The sequence below is a fragment of the Palaemon carinicauda genome, chromosome 23 (genome assembly GCF_036898095.1).
Source record: "Palaemon carinicauda isolate YSFRI2023 chromosome 23, ASM3689809v2, whole genome shotgun sequence".
NCBI classification, from domain to species: domain Eukaryota; kingdom Metazoa; phylum Arthropoda; class Malacostraca; order Decapoda; family Palaemonidae; genus Palaemon; species Palaemon carinicauda.
In genome coordinates, this window is record NC_090747.1 from 70,877,087 (window position 1) to 70,882,086 (window position 5,000).

The 5,000-nt window shown below is 35.6% G+C and overlaps 1 long non-coding RNA gene across 1 annotated transcript in view; it reads right to left on the reverse strand.

Moving 5' to 3' along the window:
* LOC137616966 (uncharacterized) overlaps window positions 1-5,000 on the reverse strand; it is a 144,924-nt gene that overhangs the window by 120,838 nt on the left and 19,086 nt on the right. The window lies entirely within an intron of this gene.

Consider the following 5,000-nt stretch of genomic DNA (forward strand, 5'->3'; position numbering starts at 1 on the left):
GCATTTGCTACTAACTCTCTCTCTCTCTCTCTGCCTCTCTCTTTCTTAGCCGTTTATTCTAAAAACTTGATGTTTACAAAATCGAATGAACGACATTTTCCATATATATTCCTCCGGTTATAGCGAAATCCTCTTTTTTTTTTTTTTAACGAAAACAATTGTCTTATTTCTACCCTTCCAGAGGCTCTGGAATTCTGAGAGCTTATCCGTATCGCTTCATTAAACTCTGTGCAGGATCATTTAAACGCAAGAAATGTCCTTGGGCGCAGGAATTCAGACGCGTTTGGGAACGTTCAAGGCCTGACACCTTGATTTACCGACATACCTGATAAGCAAACTGGAAAAGATTTTGCAGTAGTTTTTTTTTTTCGTAAGTAATATATTAGCATTTACATCTTGAGTGAAATATTGGTATTCATTTTTTTGGGGGGAGGGTGGGCGTTGAGAAATATTGGTAATTACTTATTTTGCAATTGCTTCCCCATATGTTTTTTTTTTTTTTTTTTTTTTTTTTTTTGAGAGGGGGGGGGGGAGTTTGGTTGGGTTATGAGATGTTGGTATTTATATGTTTTGCAATTACTTCCCTTTATGAGTGATTTTTTTTTCTTTTTTCTTTTTGAGGGTGGGTGGGTAGCGAGATTTTGGTATTTTCATATTTTACAATTGCTTCCCCTTATAAGTGAGGTTTTTATAATCACAGATTTGCAGTTTATAGGGAGATTTTGCCATGAGCGATATCCAGACGATTTGGTTATCAGTCATTTTAGTCACATCCAAAACGCGATATATCACTCCGAAGGCTTTAGACTTATGGATCAAATGAACTCCAGTCAAGTCTAATCCTTTGTTATCACGGATTTCTCCAACATCGGTCTTTTCTCTGTCAGTTTATACAAAAGAAAATCTCAAAACACCAATAATTATCTATTAACATTTCATCGAATTGTAAAACTTTTTTTAGTCTATTGTCAAAGTGTCATCTTTATCTCGTAATTGTGCCAAAACACTTCTCAAAATTCCAGGGATTTATTTTTGCATGTACTTTAACATGGTGATGAGAATTCCCACTCAGATGGAAATTCTTGGTGTCAATATCCATGCAATATCATCGTTGTTCCATTCACCAACTTTTTTTTGATTTTCAATAATGGCTTCATGTTGGTTTTAATGAGAAATTTCTAGACTAATACCTGTATTTATATACATGGTATTATACGTTTTTGTAATTTCTTATTTTTGACTCAATAGCTTTCATTCTAGCTTAACCACGATCGACCTTTGCTTCACACAACACTTTGTCTAATGCAAAGGGTTTACGAACAAGAGTCTGTGATGGCTAGCACCTATGTCAGTGCAGGTCTTGCTATGTTATACGGCTAGAAAGAGGTATATAATTTCATGGGTTTTTGAGACATTTGATACTCGTATGATAATTATAATCACAAGAACTCACTGAAAATAACAAGCTTGTTACAAATGCAGATGATGCTATTCTATTAAATGTGGACATGTGGCTGCTGAATCCCTTAATAGAGTTCTAGCTAAAATTAATACATGGTGAAAATTATGGGGCATGAAGTTGAACATTACCAAAACTCAAAGTATGATAGTGTGTAGCTCAAGGATAGTGACTCCTCAACATTCAAATCTTTGCATTGACATGGTTACGTTAAATATACAACTCATTTAGAACTCTAGGTTTGATTCTTGGAAAAAGATTTTCTTAAAGAAACACACCCGGTCTGTTTCTTCTTCAATGACATCAAAAAATTGGTAATTTGAGAAATTCTTCAGGTTTTTTTTAGATCAATCTACCCCGATGAAATGTTTTAACTTTTCGTTCAACTATATCATTGGTATTGTTCTCCTGTCTGGTCTTCATTTGCCTACTCTCATCTTAATTTGTGGTGCAAATGCTTGCGGTCTATTAGATTTGTTATCGCTGATTTGAATATTAATCACTAGCTCCATCGTCCAGTTGGTTCTTCATACATATTGCATAAGATTTTCCATAATTTTAACCATGCTTTGCTTTCGGATCTTCCCAGACTGTCCCCTCCAGTACTTAGTACTAGGCATGCAGTTAATTCTACACAATATTCTAGAAGCTTTTTTCTAGCTGTAACCAAATTGTGGAATGGTCTTCCATATCTAGTGCTGAATCAGTGGAAATTCGGAAATTAAATCTTGTTCTAAAAGTTTTTCTGTTCATTAGTTTGAGATTAATTTTCTTTCATAATTCATAAATGACTGACCTATTATGATATTATTCCCGAACTTAATATTTCTACTTTATCATTTCTCATGTATAGTTTATTCGTTATTTCTCTGTTTCATTCCTTGTTGGAACCCTAGGGTTTCTAGAATCCTACTTTTCCAACTTTGGTTGTAGCTTTGGCTAGTAATCCTAATAAGGATAATGTAAAACCTGCGAAGTGGAAAATATCAGGCCACAAGTAACGGGATTATTAATCCTTCAATGGTCCGGATGGGTAGTCACGAGGATCCGAGAATCAAAAGGACTTCTAGATTACAATCCACTCTAGATAATACTTGGGTATCAAGCATCTTTCTTCTTCTTCTTTGTTTTTTTTATTATTATCCCAAATGTCAGATGTCTTCCAGTGCATCAAGAGTACTTGAACAATTTAAATAAATCTCAGAGATTTCTGTGAGAGAGAGAGAGAGAGAGAGAGAGAGAGAGAGAGAGAGAGAGAGAGAGAGAGAGAGAGAGAGAGAGAGGGTGTTTGTGTGTGTTCAAGAGAACTATTCAAACAAATAAAAAAATAAGAAAGGAAAAGAAGCTCCGTGCTTTAAAGTTCTCTCTCTCTCACTCAAGATAATTCACTGTTAACCATTATGGTCAGATAATCTACAATCAATCAGTCAATCAATCAATTAGCATGTCTTCCCTTGAGCATGTATGCACAAATAGTCTAAAAAAAATTCCGGTTTATTCTTCTCAATAATTTTTTTTTTTTTTTCTGTTTTAACGATTTGTGAAGTAATTCCTTCACTCATTGCCCCAGGGACAAGAAAAAGAGGAAATGCGATCTTAACTGTTGTTGATCTTGATCTTTAAGATTCTTTCTCGTATAAGTAAAAGATGTATAAAACGTCGACAAACTTAATCTTTGAAGGAAAAAGACATCGACCTTTTAAATGGCCTTAATATCCGTCCAATGGTCTAGTTCTTCTTATTCTATTTCATGGACAAACTCCAGATCTTTAAATTTTCTTTAATAGATTTAATACTTTTATGGATTCGTACACAAACTAGTTTACCTGTCCAAACATAAGGACATTTTAATCAGGCAACTGTATCGGATTATGATGCATCAAGGGCATTATGGGGCCCTGCGTTTTCTTGTTTGAGATCTTGTACTAGTTGAATGGGCATTGTATTTCCCCGAGATTACCTGAGTGACACACAGGATAAATCTATTGTTAGCCTACCAATGCATTCTACTGCTTAGAAATTTTTTGGGCTTATAGCATCTTGCTTTTCCAATTAGGGTTGTAGTTTAGCTAATGATAATAATAATAATAATAATAATAATAATAATAATAGTAAATCTAGTTGGCATGTCACTGAAATATTCAAGTGTGTATGAGAAAATGTTTTATGTCCGTCAGTACTTAGGAGGGAATTCTGAATAACTAGGACCAGTTTAAATGTTAAAACGTTGCTCATGAATGCCAGAGGCGAGGGACAGTGGCAATGTCCTAGCTAGCAGGATAGTAACTTAGAGACTGACCATATATAAATATTATTATTATTATTATTACTATTATTACTTGCTAAGCTACAACCCTAGTTGGAAAAGCAGGATTTTATAAACCCAGGGGCCCCCAACAGGGAAAATAGCCCAGTGAGGAAAGGAAACAAGGAAAAAATAAATATTTTTAGAACAGTAACATTAAAATAAATATATCCTATATACACTATAAAAACTTTAACAAAACAAGCGGAAGAGAAATTAAATAAAATAGTGTGCCCGAGTGAACCCTCAAGCAAGAGAACTCTAACCCAAGACAGTGGAAGACTATGGTACAGAGGCTATGGCACTACCCAAGACGAGTGAACAATGGTTTGATTTTGGAGTGTCCTTCTCCTAGAAGAGCTGCTTCCTAAAGCTAAAGAGTCTCTTCTACCCTTACCAAAGGAAAGTAGCCACTGAACAATTACAGTGCAATAGTTAACCTCTTGGGTGAAGAATTGTTTGGTAATCTCAGTGTTGTCAGGTGTATGAGGACAGAGGAGAATCTGTATAGAATAGGCCAGACTATCCAGTGTATATGAAGGCGAAGAGAAAGTGAACCGTAACCAGAAAGTGATCCAATGTAGTACTGTGTGGTTAGTCAAAAGACCCCACAACTCTCTAGCGGTAGTATCTAAACGGGTGGCTGGTACCCTGACCAACCTACTACCTATATGATCAACGTCCAAGCTAGTACCAGGGAATCCCAGGCAATGGTTGCTGAGAACTCAGCATGTAGACCTATATGCTCCAACAACACCCACCGTAATCCTTAGTACACAAGGATGGTGAGGTTGCAGACACTACAAGAAACTATTGAGCTTAAGCGGAACTCGATCGACAGTACAGCAGAGCAGCAGAGAAGAACTTTTCCAATAGGCCACCACAACCGTAGAAACCCGATGAAGAATGTTGCATTGCCGATCACCAATAAAATAATCAGCCAAAAGAATCACCTCTTTTGTTTCTTCCAAGGACAAAGTCCAGACCACACAACCTTGATCATCCTGATTCCCCGATTGAAGGTCAATTATTGCGCCAAACATCAAACGAGTCAGCTTCTTTACGAGTATGGCTCGTCTCATCAGATGTTCCTTCTTTGTATAGATATTTATTTATTTGTAGTTTTTACTTCTAATCATATAAAGATTGAAATATACATATCTTTAATGAAGAATTTATTTTTTACTCCGTTTCTTTACTCGATTTCTATATAAAGACTTCAATGTTTTTTTTTTC